Below are 24366 nucleotides of genomic sequence, written 5' to 3' on the forward strand. Positions count from 1 at the left end.
TGATACAAATAAAAACCATGAACTGTCAGCAGCAACGTTACTCAAATGAAACCAGACAGTTGGGTCGGCTGGGTTTCGATTTCCAGCGGTTTTTTTTTTTTTTTTTTTTTTTAATGAGAACAGATTCCGTGCTTTTGTTTGCCGTGAGTCAGCTGCAGTAGTTAACGATGGTAACCAGCGACGGAGCGAGGTGAAGTACAAGAGATTTAAAAAACTGCCTGGACCTGAGCCTGGTTCCACAAGAAGAGGAGGAAGACATGTGGACACTGCCAAGGTATATCTGAACTGAGCACTTGGCCTCCGTGATAGATGAGGACTTCAGATATAGTAAGTAAACACCCCCCCCCCCCCCCCCATCTATGACTTTCCTGGTGATAGAATTGCCCTGTGCCTGTCTCCATACTGTGCAAGTGTTATGTGCTGAGTCATGTATCTCAGTGATATGTGCATTGTTTCCATCTAAATTTGAACATAATTAAAAAAATTAAAGTGCAACATGGAATTAGTCTTGTGCAAAAGTAGTAAAAAAAAAAATAAACATTGTAGTGCAGCTTTACATTTCTGAGAGCCTAAGAGCTTGGTGCTAGTGAAAAATCTATTCCTCAAAATCAGTCTTTATTCCTCTGCACTCATATCATTTCATAGCACTATTCATATCGAACTTATAAGATATCTTAAGAGGAGTTAATGTCCTCAGAAATAATGTAAATCTGGCCATTGTATATATATATTTTTTTTTTATTGTGTACTAGATAGAAAGTACAAGAGAGAAAACTTCAGTTGGTCTTCAGTTTATTTAATTTTGAGACCATATCAGATTTAATGGAAGTTTGGCCTGCAGTTGTTGCTTGGGACCAAAGCGATAGAAAAACAGACCAATGGAGAGACTGTGATCGCCACAAATCAATACATAACTGGTGATGTGGCTAAATATTTGTAGGAAAATCATCAGTCTTGGAGGACACGACACTGATGAAGTGTTAATACACCAGAAACTTATACTTAAATTGAAGCAAAATTAAGTAGTCACATCACAGAGCAGCTGATTTATCGTCTGTGGTTTGTTCATTTTTGAAATGGACTATTGAGTTGTTTTGTTTTTTTTTCTCAGTAATGACAGCTCTGTTTGTTTTACATAATATATCGATCACCCTACATCCATAATTCAGTTTTCTTCAAGATGTAATGGGTTTTTCAATATTACTAATACAGTCTCACCAGAAGAAAAAGGTCCTTACTGAGCTGGAATTGCAACAGCACCACTCTTCGTTTTCCCAATGGGGGTTGTGGTTAATAAATTTAATAGTAAATCACATTGTCTCAACAGTAAATGCAATTCTGTTCTTCCTATATATGTTTAAAGCTGGAAGTGCAACAGCATGAGGTTCATTGTTTGTGTTAAAGCAAAAAACAAACAAAAAAAAAAAAAAAACAGCTGCTGCAAGAATGAAGGTAATGTCCTTGAAAACCCTGGAGCAGTGTTTCAGTTCAGGTAATACAGTTAGAGGAACAAGGAGGAACTAAACTGTAGGAGCTAAATCAGGTTGAGACAGAAGCTAGAATGTTTCTCCAATGACCATCCTGCCTATTATGGTGCAGCAATTATTTGAAATTATGTGGGAAATTGTGTTACAGTGACTCTTACTGATTATCATTATCAGCCAGCTGCTGGTGTAAAAGGACTCGCTTTAAGAGGGAGGATTGTAGTTTGAAGACACTAAACAGACACTCACATTCAGTCACAGGATTCATCAACATCAAAACCTCATAAAAAAGTCTCTCCTGGAAAACCTCTGAGCTGAAACATAGTGTCTTATAGATCTTGCCTCTATTCAATTATCCTCCCGTTGAAAAAAATGACAAAGGGGAGGCAAGGAGCAGGGTCATGCACTCTGTGGCTCAGATGTAGGTGTTGTTGGAGGTCAGTGCTTCTTATCAATATCCAGTGATGTGACTGGTCAGGTCTGACTCTGTGTGTGTGTACGTGTGAGGTCCGCACGTGAGTAGATAGATGCTTGTGTTTAGTTTGGTCTGGTTAGTGTCCAAGTGTCATGTCGAATGTGCCATAAGGATTGACTTATGGGCCTCTGAAGGCCGTAACCATTCTTTGTACTGTAAAGTATGAGCCTCATGACATTGCACATTTTTCTTCCCTTTTTTTTTCTTTTGAAGTACAATCTTTTATTACTAGTGTGCCAATATTTGAGGCCCACTAATGGACATGACGATATTATGAATAAAACATGGTGTGGTACTCTAGCATATTTTGGTCCCTTTCATAGCACCCAAATGACATGTTGGGTAGCCAGTGGGAAAATAAAAAATGTACATGGATGTAGAATTTAGTGTACAATGTGCTAATGTCCTTGGCACTAGGGTTAGGGATATAATATGAAGGGATGGAAAATTATGAAAAGCTAGGATTTGAACAGAAATATATTACAGGCCTTGGTTTTGCGATTCATTCATGATATAGACAAGGTCTGACAAAATCTGAGATAGTGCTGCTACAACCTAATCTGATTTGTAATGGAATCACCCTTCTGTCAATTAATCCCATTGAAAGACTAAAACCAAGAATGAATTGATCCTACTAATAAGTATTGTCTGTGTAACCAAAGGCTGACACATTTTATCCCTTTGTGCCATAGAGCTTAATTTATTCTCGTGAAGTATTTGAAAAACGCATAAGTGAGCCACGCTGTTGTACAGGCTGACAAACTTGTTAGCACACAGTTTCTTATTTACATATCCAGAAGATACAGAGCAACATTATTGCTCATTTGGAGTTTGTATCCACCTGATGAATATAAATGCAGTATTCACAGGTTGTTTTCTGTGTGTGTACAGTGGGTTTCTCGAGCATTTTTTGCTGAAAACAGATGCCCGGCTCAGTCAAAAGCAATGCTATGAGAGCAATGAGAGTGAGCCAAGCAGTAAAGTTGTTGGCCGGACAGCTGAACAGTGATCGCTACAAAGCCCCATAAAGCAGTGAGGCGCGATCACTATGAGCGACGGCTTGCATTACTATTACAGTATCATGAAAATTTAAAGATTTACATCTTTTGTAAGATCAAATGTTCTTGGGGGGCAGAGCTTGATTTCTGGTTGTGCATGAAGGAGTTAGGGCGCAGATATGGAGCCTACACATGTAGCCACTGAAGATACAGCGTGTGCCATGGCAGCTACACAGATACCACATGGGGACCCCAAGAACTGTGCTTGGTCCACATGAGTTGCTAGTGTTTTTGGTTGAGATTGTTGATGATGAAGAAACATGAAGTGAGTTGAAACAGGCTCTGTTTCTAAGAGCAGTTTTCATGTATAGAGATGCAAACAAAACACCAGGGAGAAAGTCATTTAAAAGGTCTCGTTTCACCTGCACGGAGCGTCACCTGGACCTGTGCAGATGTCTCTTAGACTTAATGTACACAGAGGGCATCTGGCAGTTTCTTGAGCTGCCATCACACATGCTTGTGGTAACCATATTACCAACGTCGTTAGTGGAATAGACATATTGCAAATTACTATTATACAATCTCATGGGAGGCGGCGGTCCAATTATGGGGAAATCCAGGAGACAGAAAATATGTGTAATGAGTTTCAGTTTAATATAGTTTAAATGAATAATCATTTGTATCGTAAAGCAAATGAAAGAATGCAAACATATAATGTAGAACATATAAAAACATATAAAACCTATAATTAACACATGATATGGCCCAGATCACATACAGCTCACTTGTAGTTGTAGTGGTACAATAAACAGGAGAAATCTCACACTATAAATTGAAACCTACACCAGAGGTTTCTAACCCTTTTTTGTCAATGATAAATCCAGCTTGAGAAGCACAGACCAGTTGAGGAGGTCTAAGTGTTGTGAGATAGACAAACAAATTGTTTGAAGTTTGTTATACATAGACTATTTTTTTGCCTTTATTGTGTGACTGAAATTCCTCTTTGGGAACATAATAACACAATTTCTCTTCTTAAATCCACAATCATTCATTTGTTTTACTATTTGTAGATCTGTATGATCCAGTGTGTGTTTAATGGTAGGGGAACTTCGGGGGGGGGGGGGGGGGGGGGTAAAACTTTAAGCATTTTAATTAACATAACAATTTACTGAACAACCGGAGGAATAAATCCAAAGTGCAAAAAAAAAAATGTCTCTGACGGCTTTGCAGAGTTTATGCAGCTTTATGTAGAGTGAAACCTCATTAAAGGCCACTATAAGCAAATTAAGTTACAAGCCGTGTGTGTATGTGTCAGTCCATAGATATAGATGCAAATACCAGGATTCTTTTTTTCTTTTCGCCTGTTGTTGAGCTCATTCCTTTCGCTTTATTTGTATTGTTAATTAAGACACTCCAGAATGAGACACTCCAGTGTAATTTAGCTAAAGCCTCCCTAACCTCACCCTAATTCACTCCTTACTGAAAAGCAGTGTCAATGAAAACTGAGAGAGAATGGCAGAGTGGAACAGGAAATTAATAGCTGGCAGCATGAGGCGAGTCGTCATTATGGCTTTGTCAGATCAATCACTAAATGTGGCTCAGAAGTATTTTGCTTCACATATCACATCTACATTTTTTTTTACATTTCTAACCTGTGTATATCTAAAGTGTGTTGGCCATTTTTACACTGCTCTACTTAACACGTTCCAGGTGTTGGCCAGTGAGAAGCTTGATTAGCAGGGCGTAAATTAAGTAGCATCTGTAAATTAAACAGTTGATGCTAATGCAATTCTCTTGAGATACTCAGTTAATAGGAGAGGGAAGCATAAGATGAGCCATCTCGCAGCGATACACAGTTTGTGTCATAAGACCTGGAATATCCTGTAAATAGAGCCTTCAATTTCGCTATAGCTGGGATGGTTTGTGGTTTATGGATTAATGGCTCTTGTCTTTGTGTATTTTTAGGCAGTTCATCTAAAGCTTTTTCTATACATTTTCTTCTATTGCCAAGCACTAAAATCGCTCTTACTCTTACAAACTTAGCTAACGATTAGATGCATGGAGCATGAAGATCTATTTATGTTCTTTGAAATGGTGAACTGAAAAAGTCCAGGGGTAAACATGGCAGGGTGTCATCTGGAAGTTTTCAATTTTCTCTAGCACCTCAAATGAAGAAATATGAAAATGTTTTTCTTTTTTATATCAGATCTAGAGATGCAACAATAGCAGTATGATCAGCAATTATTTTCAGTCATTTCTCAACACGCACACACTCATATTTCAGATTACTGTTGCAACCTTTTTCACCACTTCCTAATGACTATCAGTCTTTTTTAATCTTCCCCACAGTGAATGTGATGTGAAGCCTGATGTCTACCCACTGTGACTTACTGGCAGGACGCTCTCTCTTTGTTCTGATGAAATAATGTAGCTAATTAAGCCAATATCAAGAATCACATAATCATCAATCTGAGCTCCTTCAGGGGGGGAACAGTCTGTTTAGTGTGGGACAGCAAATGACAAGACTCCAGAGTGAAATATAGTAACTTTATTGGAAAGCAGGAGTAATTAGAGCAGACTTTACTCTGTTAACATAAGTTTCAACAGATGAATACTTGTGCTTACAGTACATAAATACAGTGTACATCTAAAACATTTATTAGCAGTTTTTAAGAAGGATTAACTCAACATTAATACCAACCAGAGTCACTCCTGTGCCTTTCTCTGTGTGTTTATGCAATTGAGACAGTAAGCCGCCAGGGATGCTGTTTTTTCAGGTCAAGACTCAAGGGAAAGGACACCTCTATTTTATTCTACCGTCACAAGGTTTTTTGCTGAAGCAGCCTAAATATAAGTTAAATTGGACAGCCACAGCTAAATCTATGTTTGGCATTGATCCATCTGACCCATTGAAAGTATCCTACAAAAAACTTAAAAAGTTACAAAAACTGTGGGACACAGCCTCTGTGATTCCACTGTCAGAAAGAGGGTTTCAGACGTTGTTAAGTAACCCAACAAGCACTTTGTTTAAAGCCTAATGAGGCCTTTACTCTGGCCAGAAGCGGGCACGCAGCCAAGGGCTCATTGCAAAGGAGGTGAAGACCTGTGGTGGGCCCTCATACAGCCTAGATGCAAGACAGAGCCAAGGGGAAACTTACAGAGATGGAAGGGTGGAACAGAGAGAAATACACGATTGATTACGATGAGGTGTGCTATTTCAGCACCATGGACAGTGCTATGGATTTATCAATAACCAGCAACCTTCTGATATTTACACAGCACAACGGCTGATAGACCAGTTTAGAACCATGGTCAGCGCCATGGATTTTCCCAATAATTTGCTCAAACCTCAGTCAGATAAAGCATAAAAAAGTAAGGCAGACGAAACTAGTGGGGCAGGCAACCAAGAAAAGAACACGCAGTTTGACATTCAAGTTGGATGCCCGATACACCCACACTCACTTCAATACAACTTGCTAGTTTTTTTTTCTATACCCTTTTTAAACTTTGAGACCCTGAGGGCACGATTCACCCACTGCCTCCATGCGCTTTTATTTTGTTTACCAAACATCCAGCAACAAAAACAACAGGGGTGAACAATAGGAGAGTAAATCATCCATTTTCTGTCCACTGTGCATGACTGGGATGAGTTGAGAAGTAGTTTGTGAGTGGAACACATGAGGCCACAAGATTGTTCCCCTGCTTTTGCTCCTTATGTGTAAATGCGCCCAACTTGTGCTTTTTCCGCATTTTAGCCGACACAGAAATGATAGCCGGCTTACACACTACACAAGTCATAGAGACAACAAGTCAGAGATCACGTTCTATCAATGATGCGCATACACATACATGCACAGGGAGAGATTGACAATAGTGATGTCACCTCACCCTCCTGATTTTAAACAGATTTCAGAGACACTCTGATCATGATTCTTTTGCTTTTGTCACGAAAAACAGTGAGAGAAACAGAAATATAGCAGCAGGTTGTCACAACAACAGCAGCCAGAACAACTCAGAGCGGTGCAGGCCCTATTAAGGACAATAAAAACAGGCCACAGTGCCCCCGCAAGATAGGAACCCTTTGCCTTGGCAGTGGGGCTTTAATTTTTAATTTTTTTTGCTGAAGTCAAGACACACAAACACAAACTTTATTCAAAATATTCAACGAAACAACAAAATGCATCTCAAGTCAGGCAGATTGGGTAAGAGGTGGGTCCCTGTGTAACTGGAGGAACCATGGGCAAATACGTTGAAATGTAGTGGTTATACAGGTTATACAGAGTTTGTGTAACACTATGTGCGTGGGGCTGGTTTGCTTTGACCACGAGCACAGTGACCGTTCACTGAAAAAAAAACAGACATGTAAAGCGTCCCCTTGCATGGACATCATGCCTTTAAAGGGGAGCCTGAAGATGTTCAAGGCCATAACAGAGCCTCATTTGCATTTTTAGTAACATGTGAATTCCAAGCACATGTGGGTTCCTGTGTAGTTTTGGTCAGCCGACATTTCTCTGTTGACATTCCCTTGTAAATGAACGGATTGCATATTTTAAGGAGGATTTGTTGAGAAGTCAGGGTCAGGACTTTTTATTCCATGGCATGAATGTGACTGTGAGTTGGTCACAGAGCAAGGACCTTAGAAAAGAGGTGTTTTCATCTGATGAATTGTACTAAAAGTTAATGTCCAGTTTAAAGCAAATTCTAAATACTGAACATGAGTGAGTGAGCAGTGTCTGAATGTGGACAGGTTAATATTGTCTCCAGGTCCTTGTTAGTTTTATGACTTAGCTTTATGTCAAACCATTCACTCTTAATTTCTTTCACAGTCATGTCGTTGGAAGCTGTACAATTAAAAATTTAAAAATATTACATTATTTCAGGTCCCTTAATTTCACTACAGACATTGCTGAATGTCTTTTGTTTTTTTGTCTGACAGCGGGATTTAAGGCTTTGTCATGTTAAATTCTTCTTCTTACTCTTAGGTAAAATGTGTGTAAATTAAACTTGACCACACAGAGAGCAGAGCACATAACATTATACCACAGTTTAGGGGCACTGATTGTGGTAATGATCTGGAACGTGCACCTCTTTATGAACATCTAACGGTCATCAGGTTGAAACGAGCGAGCTAAGAGAGTTTGGTTAATCTGACTTGGAGCACTTTAGAGAGGTATAGATTAAGAGTACAAAAATGTTGTTGCATGAGGCCCATTGTCTCTAAATTATAGTCTGTGACACTAATCATTCAAGGACTTGAAGTGATGCTCCACCCAATGAAAGTTTGTGGTTGTCCTTCACAAAGAACTAGCTGTTCTCAGCATATATTGTGTTGCTTAAAATGGATACCAATGGTACAAAACTATCTAAAGTATCAAAATTTCTACAGAGACTTAAACCGTTCCTCTCCTTCTTGTCTCTAAATTCTGATCCATCTGTTTTTCTGTCTCTATGTCTAGTTTTGCTGTTCACATTCTCCTCACTCATCAGCTTTTGATGGGTGCAAAATAACACCTGAGTCTGATTTCAAGGTGAAATCAAAAACACATGTTTGTTTAACAGTGAGACTATTTATATTCTTGTATTATCAAGAGGGGGAAATGCAACGATTGATAAAAATTTTCCGAGACTCACAAGCCAGGTCCAAAGAAGTAAGGTCAAGTTAAGGTCACGTATTTCCCAAAAACCCTTGAGGTTATGAAGTGGGAGGTGTACAAGCAAACTGAGACCTCATTCTTTAGGACTATAAATGCTTCAGAGTGGGAGGATAAGAAAGAGCACTGTTGTTTTGGAAAAATTACAGTTGTGTCTATTCACAGTAATTTGACTTTGGAATCTGGAGCACTGTTGTTTTCTCAGACATCATTAACCTCACACATCATCTCATAAAATGTACTGTTGTTTGTTGTTCTTCAGTGGAAAGATGTGTGTCCCAGAAACATGAGCTCAACTTTGTGTAGGAGGTTTTGGTGAGGAGAGCTTTGCATGCATCGTGTACAGTTCATAGTATTCAAATAATAACTGAATAACAGATTGCTGTCGCTGCACCAACCTGCATCCATTTAATAATGGCCATTTCACTCCCTCCAGCGGAAGAATCTAATGTAATATTTTGGGAAACAAGGTATGAATCAAAATGAACCATTAACTAATCAGCTCTATAACGTAATTTCCATTTGGCTCTCTGAGCCATTGCTGAGAAATGAAAGTAGTGAGTAATGATGCTATATTAACAAGTAATGCTAAGGTTCCCTTGAGCAAGGCAGCTAATCCTCTCTATCTAAGATCTATATATCTTATTTGGTGAAGAACTTACCTTTGGCTTCAGAAATTACTTTTTGCAAATGTGTAATAAAAATCTGAGTAATATTCTCTTGAGTGAAAATGTTGCTTTTCTCCCTTTTCACTAAGCCCTGTTCCTTAACAGCTGTGTTTGTGTGTTAATTTCATTAATTGTAGTCGGTTTCTTCAGTTAATCTGTTTTTATTTTTATTCATCTGTCAGGTTATGTGACTAATAGAACACAAGTTTTAAGTTTGTTTAATTTGTGTGGCTTTATTTTTGTTCCATAGGGTTATGATCTGGTAAAAGGGGTCAGCTCGACCGTGGTGTGTTTGGTGTGGCCTGATGCCTCTGATTGTGGTGTAGATCAGCAGTTTGCTGTAAATGGCACTCTGTTTATATGTGTGCCCAAAGGCAAACTGTGATATTAGCAGTGAATAATTAATATTAAATTCATGCTTTGTCAATTATGAATTTGTATTGTCTTATGACTTGTTTATCTTATCCAGTGCTGACCTGAGCAGGTGGCAGGTTCCAGTTCAGAGAGACTGAAAGGGTAAAATGCCTGCCATTGGACAATAGTGAGAGACAGTGTGTGGCAGCTTGCTATGACATTGCAGACTTCAGCAATTAATTTTGTTAATCACTTCAGTTTAAGCTGTTTTGTCGATTTTCCTTGGATTTGTTTTCGCCCGTGAGTATCTATATTAATAAATGCTGCTTTTCGCACAGGCTCCTGCATAGAATTCAGTTTCCAGTGCCGCACAATATCTGTGCTGTTTATCTGGGGTTACATCATAGCATGGTAACTTTACAGAGAAAAATTATTTGTATCTACTGGTTATTATGATGTACAGTGTACAGATAACACTTGTGTCTTTCAGTGTACCTTAACGGAGCCAGTTAAATGAGCGAAACAAGTTAAATAAATGAGACATAGCCTGGGGGCTGGCTGGTACAAATATACTGGTGCCTTTTTAATGTATTACTTTGAAAAGCAGAAGTGCACAACTGATGCGGAGTCAAACAGATTCAACATGTCATAGTACCTTTAAACTAAGAGCAGTGCAGACATTTCAAGGCCTCAAGGCTCTTCCCTGCGTACTTCAACAAATGATAGAACATTATAACACAACTAATTAGTAATTTTTTACTTATTCTTCCCTCTCAGATTCAGAAAGGTAAACTGTGTGTCATCTTCATAAATATACTTTATCATATTCTGTACTATAAATGTGTTTATTTAAAATGTCATCACCTATACAATTTTGTCTCAAAATTTGATGTGCAAACCTCTGTTGACAGCTGCTCAGGTGGAAAACAGCTGTTGTTTTGGTGTTTCAGGGCAACACAAAGCCAACATCTACATATGTAACATAGTGAGACGCTGAGTTTCTGTCAGGTTTGCTCAGTTTCACAAGTGAATTATGTTGTTTTTGTGTCCCAAGTTTTCAGCTGCTGTTGCAATTGAATTTTCCTCCTGGATAAATAAATTACCCGACTATTATTTCAGAGGAGGGAAACGGAAAATGGATCACCCTTATGAATTAAACTGAATGTTTTTGGCTTACAGACATATTGAAACAAAGGCATTGGATCAAAAACAGCAGCTGTGCTCTGACAACAAACCAACCTATTCATTGTCTCTGTTTCAGCACCATTTTCTGGAGCATTAACAAAGACTTTAAACACCATCATGCTCATTAATAGGTAACATTCATCTTAGAGGATTTATTGACATTCTGACGTAAAAGGTTTGCAAATTGATTTATGCATTTCCAAGGAAAAATCTAATCACACACTTTGGAACATCTGACGTGAAAATCAGAGGAAGTTGAAGAGGTAGAGGATAGAGATCATCTTGCTTGTCTCTAAGTATGATTCTGGTCTTTTGGCTGTTGCTTTCATACGCTGACAACACCAACATTACCTCATCACAGTACAACAAATCTCCAAAAATGGAAAAGAGACATTTTTTCCTGAGTTTCTGTCCCACAGCAGCTGGGGGGGAAACTGGGATTTTCCCCTTGAGACGTGCCGGCCACGCCCTATTAATGCCAACCCATACAAAATATAACAATCTAATCTCAAGCCTCAGAGTTATCTCTCCTCTTGGCAGCCTGCAGTCTTATTACTTTTACCACTGCCAAGAGGGTATAATGGTTCCCAGGAGCATTTGTGCTTGAAATTACCTCTGCTGTTATTAAAGCAAAGGAAGCAGAGTATGCTGATCCATTTTAGTGCAGACTGTGTGATTGAATTTTAAACGTGAATTCAGTTCATTGAGCTGCCATAACTCTGCAGGTCAAAGGGGCCAGTTCAGAAACACTGAAATGTCAAAGGAAGTGTTCTGGTCAAATCGCCTCTGATCACTTGGTATTGGCTGGTATCAGCCGCCAGACTGAAGAACAGTGGAAGCATGTTGACATTTGAAGGGTAAACTGAGGCAAGAAGCCAGGTATGATGACTCAGTTCCCATTTACTGTCACTTTCAATAATCTTCAATCAAAATAATGTGTAATACCTGATGATGTGAGAGTAGAAGGCTGTAAGAAATAAGAGACAGTGTCCAGCAAAGGATTAAATACATTATGCAAGATGCTTATTTAACACTTGTGACTATAAGGAAAACTTTTATTGCCACGTAGCAAATAAGGCTTAGTATATCTGTTGAGGAAGGGTGAGGTTAATACAGAGTAATTAAGTCATCCTATCGTAAGAATGTGAGTGTGTAATATATGAATATACTGTAAAATCATTCAATTTATGTTGTATAATGGCCACAAGCTATGGCGTGAGAAAAAAATGTCACATTATAGTGTTACATTACAAGGCCTTGTGCTTAATGGGTTGTCGGCCACTGAATGAAATTAACTTTCTTTTAAATCCTTATCAAACAGTCAGTTAAAGCTATTATCGGTCATGTGTGCAGAGGTTTATTCACTCATCTACTTCCATCACTTTTCATGTTTACAAAGGAGTGCAACACATGAAGCAAAGGATTAATCCTACTGACTCTAGCCTTGGACCTTGACCTTTTCACCATGACAGAAAAATAATCTAACTATTTCGATGATTGGTTAGTTGTTTGGGTCATTTTTAAGCAAGAATAGTAAAAAAAAAAAAAAAAAAAAAAAAATGCCAAATATGCTTGAGTTTCAGCTTCTCAGATGAGAGGATTTCCCTATAAACTGAAAACCTTTAGGTTAGGCTGTAAGAAGTTGTGATAGGTATTTTTTTCACTATTTATGACATTTCATAGACTATGATTAATCAATTAATTGTAAAAATAATCTGCAAATTAATCAATTAAATAGCCCTTTATTCCTGATATTATTCCACTTATACTCCATATGAATGCATGACGGCATGTAATAACCATTGGAAGAAATAAATGTAATATTCCATGATTAAAATGGCTCAATTTAAAGTCTGCCATTAATTAATATCCTAACAAAAAATGTCTCAGGCAGATTATATGAGTAGATCAAGCCTAATAGACTGCCAATATCAAATAAGATACAATATGCAGCCACTTTAATTGAATTCTGTACCCTGAAAAAGTTTTTCCTTCACTGGTTTCATGACGTTTTACTGTTTAAGTTAAGTTTACCTTGCAGTTACACTGTGATCACTTGTTTGTGTATGCAAGTTATTTACAAAACTAGTGGTTTCCAGAAGCTGTCATTAATGCCTGAATCTGAATTATACTAATTCAGCCAGCAGTCAAGCCAGATGCCAGATTGTGGCTCCATTATGTGAAGATGACTTGTGAAAGTGAAATCAAGCGACACCAATACACTACATCAAAAACAATTGCTTGGCAATTTACACACGTGTATGTTTTCCTTCTGTACTGATTTGTAGGTTGTCACTTGCTGATATGTTACAAAGTTATTGGGCAGTGCAGTTAAAACTCAGGTCACATTGATGTTTGCTGGGAAAATTCTTCTTGTGTGTCGAGCCTCATATCTCAGCTAGCAGCCACAATAACTAGAGGAAGAAAATGATTGTTAGCATTATCTTAATGCACATTAATACACAGAACAAGCACTAAAACAAAGCATATTTTATTCTGCTCTATGTTGTACTATTATACATCCTTGTTCCTCTTTTTTCTGGAAACTGTTTGCAGTTTATCACAGTCGGACTGCAGTTGCTTAGGTTCAGTTCATATAAAAGAATCATATCACAAACTTAATCCCCTTTTAGTTTAAAGAGTCGATGCAGTGATCTGATACAAGAGATGGATTCCAGGAGCTTTTCACAGCTGAACTGAAATAATTGTGCACATCGTTTTCAGCAGTGGAGCATTTTGTGTGCCTCTCAGAGGTGCATTACTGCTGGGAAATTCATCAAAGGAAAGAGAGAATGAAACTCCGCTGGCTCACCTCTTGCATTGTCTTGTTACAGACAAAAGACAACCGTCTGGTGGAGGAGTATTATTTTATTGTGTTCACCTGGTTAAAAAAAAGCTTCTCTCCCTCAGTGTTTATCTGCTTTCCTACCAGAGTAAATGAGACAGGATACAGTGAGATTCTTTCACTACAGTCCTGCGCTGCAGGGACATTCCCGTTTAAAGGGATTCAAATGTTCTATAGATTTCCAACCGTTATCCAGTTTACAGTGATTGATGTAGTCAGACCATATGAGCAGATTGTAGCATTCAGGACGTCCAGCTCAAGGCTATATACTGTAGGTCAAGCCTCTGAAAGGATGCAGCTGCTGCTTTCTGTGGTACCATGAAATAAAGAGAACAACCTGTCTTGGCTCGTGACTGGAATTTTTAATTACACTGTTTTTCTGCGTCATCTCTGAAGGAATATTTTGTTTGTGACGTCTGAACAACAAGCTTTGCTAATATCTGAATTCTCTTTAACAGTAGATTTACTTGCTCTGAATGCTAAATGGGAATAATTGTCTTTAGTATTTATGGATAAAAAGTAAAGTCCAAAAAGGTTAAGGAGTCGTCCATCAAGGGCAACCCCACCTGAAGGGTTTCTGGATTGCAAAATAAACTGTATAGACTGGAAATCAGCACTGGTCGTAAAATCTCTGGGTTAATGTTCAGTATTCACGGAATTGCAGCAGACTATAGTCATCTAATTTAGATTTCACCAGTGTATTCAGGAAAAAGTACTAAATTTTTTTAATTTAATCCACCACAACACTGTTCTGAGCTGGTCTACACTGTGACTCAGAGAAAAAATAAAACCTCATCCCAATGCTTCCTTTAATTGTAATGCTCTAAAACACATATTGAATAGTGTCTGACTGTCTCTGTGGGGCCCTGTGGTATATTTCAGGATGATCAGATGGCTTGGAACCCATTAGCTAGATGTTATAGTGAAGTAGATGAGAATCCATTTTCTGTCTGCAATAACTCTGAGGATGATGGGCCTAGATGGCACAGGGCCATCTTAGCTCCTGTCTCCTTGGAATTTCCTGTTCCTCAAAACCATCTGGATGTGCCATAATTATATCTGTAGAAAGTACAGATTTGTTATAAGTGCGATGGGGTTGACAGACTGATCAATCAATTGATCAGTCAGTCAATTTTGTATGACCCAGGAGAATAACACGCATTCTTTCCTCTTATCCCTTATGATTTCAATGTGTGTTGCCACAGTTGGTCTCTTTAAAGTATTTTTCTGAATGTAGTTTCCTTTTAAAAGTAATTTCACTCCCTTTGGTCAGAAATGTAAAAACTCTGATCACTTCATCTTTCATTTAGTTCCATCATGAGGTAAGATTTTTTTTGTATCCAGTACTTTGGTTTATGAACAGATACCTGCAAAGCTAATGGCATTCCTACCAGCCTCAGCTGTACTTTGTGTTTAGTGTTAATTATTAAATATTAGCATGCTGATACGCTAAACTAAAATGTTTATGTTTGCATGGTAGCATTAATATTGTAATTTATCTCAAAGCACTGCTGTTCTAAAGTACAACCTCTCAAAACTGAGTCTTGTTTTTAGTTTTAATTACCAACCATAACCAAATTACCAGTTTAGGAGATTTTGCTGTTGATCTTGATCTGGGTTTTCTGCAGTTGAACTGAGATACACGAAACAGCTGCTTTCAAAGTCTAAGAATTGTTGACAGTTGGCAGAGGTTTGCACTCTAGCAAAAGCTTTTCTTTTTTTTTTTTAATGCACCAATTTTTAAGGTCTGAAAAAGGAAAGGAAAATTCCTTCACTCATCATCAAGGTTGGCTGGCTGCGTAAATTCCTTTAATCCTTTCACGAATGTCTCACCCCAGAGCAGGTGAGATATTCGGAAAGAAATGAAGTAGAAAAGCCTCTGTCACAGTCCACCATGTTGTCAGGTCAATGACCCTTTGAGAAGTACAGACTACTGAAGTGCCCTGCAGCTTGTTATCTCTTCATGCTCCGCATGTGCTGGTGGTCAATGAGTGAAGCCAAATGGCCAAGAAGCTGTCAGTGAGGGTGAGCAGTGACACGAACCAGACTCAACAATTCCTCCCTGTGGCTCAGCTGTGAGGCAGTTTTTAAGCTTTTGGGAAATGGAGTGCCACACAATCGCCACAGCATTTATTGTAGATTTGTACTGAAACATTACAGCAGATATCAGTGCTTTGTTGTTTTCTGACAGAAATAAAAAGGTTTCCTAGAAAAATGGTGAATCACAACTACAGTTACTTCTTTAAATCCATTCATATGTTTTATTCCTGTTGTCCAGGCTCAGTTAAGCGGTGGGAGGTCAAGCAAAACAGCACTGACATCCCAGCAGTGTTTTCCAGCTCCTCCAGGGGGATCCCAGGGCCCTCTAAGGCTGGGCCCAGCCACCGTGCAGAGGAAACTCATTTCAGCTGCTTGTCCCTGTGATCTTGTTCTTTTGGTCACTATCCAAGGCTCATGACCAAAGATGAGGGTCTAAAAGAAGACGGACTGGTAAATTGAGAGCTTTGCCTTCCGGCTCTGCTCCTTTCACCACAATGGTCCGGTACAGCACCTGCTTTACTGCTGACACCACACTGATCCACCTGTCAATCTCCCACTCCATTCTACCCTCACTCACTTGGGGCAGAAACACTGTCCCTACCCGAAGAGAGCAACCCATCGTTTTTCGGGCAAAGACCTTAAGTGACCTTGTGTAGGACTCAGTATGTATCCAACTGAATATTTTTACACTTCAATTTGAGGATAAGACCTTGGGCTTTAGGAAATATTTGTTGTGCATTATTTGTGGTCTGACAGGTTTTTTTTTAGTTTTTTGCCTTTGCCTTTGCCAGGAAATACAGACAGACAAAAGAATATGAGCTGCAACACTGGTCCCCAGCCAGAATTGATATATTGTGATTGTATTGTATGCGTCATAACTTGGCCAGTGGACACTCATATTTTTTGCCATTTCATATACAAAACAATTTATTGACAAAATAATCAGCAAGTAAATCATTACTTGTAATCCTATTCCAATCTGTGCAACACATTTTAGGATCCACATATCACTGCAGAAGCTGTTGATGCAGAATTGATGAATATGGCTACAAAGTGTTTTACACACAAAAGGTTCCAGTACGGGCCTTATATTCCCTTATTTTATATACATGAAAAATTGTATTTCTACTGTGTTTGTTTGTCTGTAGCTTTGGTTCATCAAAAGGGTTGAAGAACAGTAACCATTATATTTAGGGTACATTATTTTCAAGCTTGTGCACAAAATGGGGGTGTCTGTTAAAGGCGTTAATAAACTCTTAGCTGTCACTCTACCAGTGATCGGGAAGATCACATGGTTTAAAAGATTTAAAGAGCGGCGAGAGCACAGGGTATATGTGGTATAAACACACAAATAGAACAGACACACTCCACTGTTGGCCTAAAACTCCCCAGTAATGCTGGCTCACTGCTTGAGTGAACCAGGGTCAGTACCTTGGACAGCTCCCTCTCCACTGACAGCAGCAGAGTCAGGTCCATGGGGAGTGCCTGACACAAATACAGTTAAATTCAATGTTGGTCTCGTAACAAAGACATTTATATAAAGTTACTGTAGGTTATAGATATCCTGTTTGTTGCAGCATCAGCACAAGGTTCTGTAGCTCAAAAATAGATTACATAGCTGGGTAAATAAAACAATTACACAGAATCTGATCTCAGTTTCTCTCCGTGTTGCTCAGCAGCTGGGATTATTTAGATCAGATGCTTAATTTAGCCTTCATTGACTAATTAATTATCAATGCTTCCCACTTCCTTGCACAAAGGTCTCATCAAGAAAATGTCACACTGTCCTTTACAAGTGAAATAATAAGTCCAATAAAGATAATTATACTCCATACATTTTCCTGGAACAATAAGCTATATCATTTTTCAGAAAGCCACTCTTGCTTCTCCCACTCTTTCATGATTTCATCAGTTTGTCTACAGGTCACACACAATGAACAACACGCGTTGATTATACACACACATTAACATTTATCATGAAGGCCTTTTTGATTACCAATATTCACTTACAGAATAAAATCCTGTACTCCTTGAGGTAGTAGGATAAGTTTTGTTTCTTGCTGAAGGAGCTCACTTGAAGAGGGCGGATGTTTGCCAGCACGGGGGCTTGCACCCTACTCATCTTGTTGAAGGATTGTTGAACTGCTTTCCTCCCCACCCTGCTGTCATGCAAGAACGTTGGCAGTTGTTCAAACAATGAATTACTTGTCCTTTCCTGACAGCACTAGTATGAAAGTGAGTATGAAAACTGGAAAGAAAAATCTGAAATCTAATCTTCCCTGAACCTGGACGCAATAACAACAGCCCGAAGGAAGAACAACATGAGGGAACAGTCTGTCTGAACCTGTCTGACAGGTCAGAGAAAACAGCTGTATAAATATGATAACTCATGCAAACAAATGCGGGAGCAAATGGTTGCTCATCGATTTGAAAAAAGTCTCATGTTTAACAACAAAAGCTATTGCTTTAATCTCTATTTTTGGTCACCAGCAGAGTGACGATCATTGGCTTTAAAACATCCAAGTGTCCATTTCCTCCTGGACTGGGTAGTAGCCTATCAGCTGTTTGTCTTTCTTAAGTTCTTAGTAAGTGTAAAGTTGTTTAAAACAGATGATTTTCTAAATTTGGGTGCCTCCTTAAAACATAAAAAATGTCTTGGCTTATAAAGAACGGAAAATAGCATTGGTTCAGGGAGAGTGACGTCATGCTGTATTTATTTGTATTGTTTCAGGCTTAGCTTTATTCATGCAGTGTAGAGTGATGAGAAAAGATTTGTTTATGCTTGCCTAACAAATTATATTTGGTGATTTATGCTTTCTAAAATCTGTCCAAGTGTTTTTTAACCAAGTCCATCGAAGTCTTTGGGCTTCTGTTGCTAAAAAGTCCAATCACAAAAATGCTGTTTAAACATTAGGGCTGAAGGCAAATTTGTGGTTGTATTTCTGATTTCAAAACTATGAAAACAAAATCAAAGCCAGTAGCAGCTGTAGCAGGAACGAGGGGGTACGTTAGTAATGCACATTATTTACTTACCTACTATTTCTTTCGATGTTTGTCTAGACTTTTAGTCACGTCAAATACAATTTAAAACATTTTCTCTCTGAGAATCTCATTCATAGCCAGGAAAAACTGGTATTGTAACTTAATGGCAATACAACTGAGTGGCAATACCAATGATTAATGATTAAAATATATACGTTATATAAGTTGGGAGAATGCAACTCATTTAATTGATTTGATTCGATCCACTAGAGAGAAGACGTATCACTCTGTTGGATTTGTTGGAGCTACAAAAACACACTGTCTTCTTGCTGTTGTACATTGGTGTTATAGAGTGGCGATTGCCTCATAAATCATCACAGATGATCTCAGCACAGACACAGGCTTGCAGAGAGCACTTTAACCAGACATGCTCAATTTTGGCCTGTTATCAAATTACTCATGGAATTAATTAGAGACAGCTAATACGACCTGCTACAAGCATCATGTGCCACATTCACTAGTGAAAGTGAAAGTCAGCACTGGCTAGAAATAAGAAACCCGCCACCTGAATTTTTCTATACTACCTAACCTATTTTCCCAACCTCAGTGTCTGAACAAGAATCACTCATTCCTGTGCTAAATAATTTTTCAAATTCACACATACGCTGCAAACAAGCAGACTACAGTGGACATAACACAGCCCACAGAGTAAAGAGAGAATTAGATTTTGATTAACTTTATTTTAGTCGAATAGCAGAGACTGACTGCAGTCTATTAGCGGCTCTAGTAACACTAATTAACACTAATCTCTAGTTAATAGCTAATTTGTGTGCCACAGGCGGTCTTAATTTAGTGTTAATCTCAAATTTATTAAACAAGACTGTCCTCCTGTAAAGAAAGACCACATAGATTGTCTGTGCAAGCAGCTTATTATGACTCATAGTTACATTTTATTGTTAGGCGACCTCGAGTGGCCACAGAAATTATGATAGGAGCACAGGAGGAAGTCATGAAAGTAAAGTTATAGAGCAGTAAAGTCTGAATTATAAGGATGTTGGGGTGGATGGATGGGTCGACAAACAGGACTTTTACACAGGAGATTGTTGCCTATTTAAAACTAATAGTCATCATTTTGAACCATGACCATTCCACAAAATTAACCGTGCGTTTATTATTGTAGCCATGACGATGAAGGTCTTCTGACCTTAAAGAGGTACTTAGTTTGACCCAAAACATAATGGTTTCTTAAATCTAGCCAAGTAGGTTTCATGCCTTAACCTAACCAAACCATGACTGTTCCATAAGCTTAACCATATGTTCATTTTTGCAACCATGATGACAAAGGTTTGGTGGGGCTGCTGCAGTAGGGAGAGGAATAAAGAGAATATCTGTTCCTGGGATCATATAATCACAATTTTTCCATGAGGCAAAATGTGCAGGCCTTACATGCTCTTTCTCCGAAAAGTACCACGTCATATTTAAACAGCTCCCCACCAGTCAGAGCTGCCTAGAACAAGCCTGCTTCAGCCTGACATGAATCCCTGACTGAGTGGAAAATGAGCCAAAGTTGTTTAACAGTAAGGAAGTGTTACTCATTCACTTTTTAAACTTGCGTGGGGATTGAACTCATTAATCGTCCAGGAACTGCCACACTTCTCTAGCAAGTTGGACCAGGTTAAAGAATAAAACAAAACAACTGTCAAATCTGTGTATCTAATACTCCGACACAGAAGAACCTTGATCTTTCTGGGCAGATGGTTCAATGCAGTAATTAAACAGTTTTACATGAGTCCAAACCTTTTACGGGACTTGAAAATGCCTGAATTCCACTAATGCCCCAATGTCAAAAAGTGACACATTGCTTTCTAATTGCCACACAGGGGGAGAAGTCACAGTCCACATTCGGCAGGGCCCTGGCTGAGGTTCAGTTCTTGTTAACTAATTGGTTTGGGTAAATGACTAAATGTACTTTGTCATGCTTTGGTTTCTATGGAAATCCTCCCAGAGAATTATCTTCTCTGCACACAGGGGGTGCTTCTGACAAAACAGCTGCAACCCAGAGTTAATGCTATTTTCCTTCATTTGCAGCATGTTCTTTTCACAATGGCAAAGAATGGATCATTGTTTGTGAAAAGGGATTCCTTATCTCCAGATTAAGCATCAGGCTCTGCGGCTCTTTTCAGCAGTCTGTAAAAGTCTGGCAACAGGGAACATTTGACAGTTTCAAGATTGCTGAGATCTGACAGTGAAAGTTCCCATTTTACTGCAGTAAGATAAGCAGTTTATTCACAGTACCATTTACTGACATTCATCTACACAGTCAATAGATACCATTCTAACTTTACCTGACTGTCTTAATGGAGGATGTTTGTACTTTGCTGCACTTGAGCCCTGCGTAGCAACTCTGTTTGCCCTGGCAACAGGTGTTATGAGGACAAAGTTCAGCTTTCGAGACGCTAAACACTTTGCAGCTTGTCCAAGCACACAGGGATGTGTGCTGGCTTTTCAGATGAGATTTAATGTAGACGCTGCATCGATAAATCACTGAATAATAAAAATACAAGATTGGTATAGAAACTATACGCCCTAATTGAGATGAAATGGCTTTTGCACAACTGTGCTGAACGGAGGGCAGGGTTTTGATTACGGAGTGTAAGGTATAAGGCTGTTAGTGTCTCTTGTGTTTCAGTAAATCATAAACCAATTATGTTAAAACAGACGGCTGGCTTGGTGCATGAAGGCCATTGACTTTGGTTATTGTGTTACCATTAGTGGTGGACCACTGCTGCTGCAGCCCCAGCAGTCTCATCATGTTTGTCACTATAGTTACATGAAAGCTAAAATCATTACTAAGCAAGTCTATAGAGCATTAATAAATAAATAGGGAAAATAAATAACTTAGCAGCGCAAGAATTACATCTTGTACAATAGATTTTATATAATGGGATTTTGATGGTAACAGAACAGAAGATTGAATATACAGTACATCTACTGTATAACCAGTCCAACACCACAACAATCCAAAATAAGCCTCAAAGAAGCTTCTCTTCCCTTTGGTTGTGAGTAGCTCTTACTATTTCCAGGCATCTCGTTTTCTAACTCAGTTTTCAGTAACTCAGTAAAAGGTCTCATGCTCCAGACCGAAGACTGAACTGAATTGCAATGACCCTATACTGGACGAAATGGAAGCTAATTGCCTCAGCTTACATGGGCCAGCCGAATCAGATAATTGCAGAATGTGTGTTGTATGATAAAAGGCTGCTTTGATTGGTAAATATGGATTGAATCACCTCCATCAGAAGGGAAATGTCCACGCTGTAGGCTACGAGGGCTGCATTGATCTGTAACTGCAGTTGGGAGTGCTTGTAGACAGTTTTTTTTTCTCCAGGCTTACTGAGACATTGTACAATATTGTACTCAAGTTCTGGTTAATGCCATTAACAAAGCTGTTTATTCTCCAGCTATGTTCTAGCTCAGAACTGTTCCAAACCTCAGACATGGTGACAAACTCCTTTAATTTTATACTCAAAAATTGATGATATTTGGGGTCCAATAATCCCGCCTGCAGATGGCCTGCCTTTCTGTGCTATCTGTAATTTGAATGCATGTGCAGTTTCTCTCAAATGAACTCCTTCCTGTCGCCTAAACATTTTCCCCACAAAACAAGTCAAACAGCTCATGCTTTAATGCAGGTTTTATGCAGAGACATGTCAATAGACGTGCCACAGACCTTTTTTCCGACCAGTTTCTTATGGGGAAATAAAACTAAAGTGATTTCTTTATCAAGTGAAATTCAAAGGAAAAGCAAACCTTGTTTCCTTTCAGGTCTTTAATGCAGTTTTCCCTGATGTCTTTTCACATGTAGAGCTGCAACAAGTGGTTTAATTAAGGTATGGCCACATTACAGTTTTGTTCTGGAAATATTGGTTCCATTTTCATTCACTTCTATTGAAGCCTGTTCAAGCGTGCATTTCCTGTGTTAGTGCGATCTCCACCTGGCTCCAGTGGACTTGCAGGTCAGAATTCCCTTTTGTTCATTTCTGACTGGGCAGATGTTCAGTCAATAGAAACAATCAGGCACAGATTTTAGTCTGTTGCATTACTTCATAATTTTAGTGTATTTTTACACACTACTGAAACAGTAGTGTCACTTTCATACAAATGACTAATTTGAAAATTGATGAAATAACATTTTGTGGTACCTGCGTCAGTTTTACAGTACTCAGTAAAATAGACAATAAAAAACAGGGCAGGTAATAAATGTAATGTGCAAAGATAAAAGATGAGCAGTTTGTGTTTAGTTGCTATTTTCAAAAATGGTATTATTTACATTTTCATATTATAATACTTTAATCAGTGTCTGTACTTTTATTTAAGTGGCAGTGTGCATGTGCCTGATTATAAGGTGCCTGTATGTGTGGAGGCAGTGTGTGGTTGTGTGTGTGGTAGAAATGTCAGTCCATGCATGATGTGTGGGAGTGTGTTTTATGTTGAGTGTGTTTAATGTTTTATGTTTATGTAGCAGTTCTTAGTAGAAGGGAGGGGTGATAGTGAATCAGTGATGAAAATAACCATCAGTGCATCCTTAATCACATATTTATGTGTGTGTGTGTGTGTGTGTGTGTGTGTGTATACATATATATATATATATATACATATACTGTATACACAAATTTATTTATGGGTTTATAGCGTATGAGGAGTACTAGTAATAGTAGTAGTCGTATAGGAGACATATTAGTATTAAATTAAGTGTTCTGCGTCCACCATCAGATACTTATTAAACGTATTCAAGTTTACACTTGACTGATGAGTCCATGAATTTAAATTGAAAGCTGAGTGCTGAATCTTTTCCAAATGATGGATGGCATTAAGATGCTGGGAAGTGTCATTCCTGATGTAAATGACAACAAAGAGCTCACCAGAGACGACTGAAGAACCACAGACCACAAATAAACTAATAGAGGCTTTGTTTCTAGGCTTTTGTGTTTTTTTTTCTTGGTGTCTTTTTAAGTTGAGCAGGTTAGTCTGGCTAGATTGACTTTCTTCTTCTTCTTCTTCTTGGTTTACTTGCTTTCCTCTTCACTGTTACCAAGTGCTTGCTCATGGTTGGAACTATTGGGTTTTTTCTCTATAATATTATAAGGTCTTGACCTTGCTTTTGAAAGTGCCTCGAGATAATGTATGTAATGATTTGGTAAATAGAATAAAACTAGATTATATTTCAGGTTCACCTGATGGTGAGCATTTCTGACTAAATATTCTGAAAACACAACAATTGTGGGAATGAAAACAGTTTCACAGGGACTTTAACCTCCAGTTGTGTTCCTGTTGTCATGCATCTTTAAGTAACCAATGCTGCATATGTTTGCATCGCCCCCGCTCTGTGTTAACTGTAGCATAAACCTCTATGGCAAGGTTTACTAACTGCTCAGTTAAAGTCATGCTGCTTAGGAGGACATGCTGTAGATCCATAATCAATCCTGACTCTAATGACTGTGAATGTTGTGGTGATTAGTGCTTTGTCCCCAGACAAAACCTCCCCCCACAACAGATGGAGTTACTGCAGCCCAGGGAAGCTTGAGCTCCTGTTTAAACAAATTAGCCAACGGCGAAACCTTGAATATTTTACTGTTCACTGCACAGACGTGTTCATAAAATCATCCATATCAATGTTCTTGAGT

The 24366-nt window shown here is 38.6% G+C and overlaps 1 protein-coding gene across 1 annotated transcript in view; it reads left to right on the forward strand.

Annotated features, from left to right (window-relative positions):
* The first annotated feature begins 217 nt into the window (after positions 1–217).
* The window catches only part of LOC139627238 (ankyrin repeat domain-containing protein 13C), an 81231-nt gene continuing 57082 nt past the window's right edge, over positions 218–24366 (forward strand). Inside the window, exon 1 of the mRNA XM_071487997.1 lies at positions 218–327. The gene's annotated coding sequence lies outside the window, so the exon portion shown is untranslated. The remainder of the gene's footprint in view (positions 328–24366) is intronic.

The sequence above is a fragment of the Trachinotus anak genome, unplaced genomic scaffold (assembly GCF_046630095.1).
Source record: "Trachinotus anak isolate AG129_WGS33_773 ecotype Australia unplaced genomic scaffold, CSIRO_AGI_Tana_v1 ptg000010l, whole genome shotgun sequence".
NCBI lineage: Eukaryota > Metazoa > Chordata > Actinopteri > Carangiformes > Carangidae > Trachinotus > Trachinotus anak.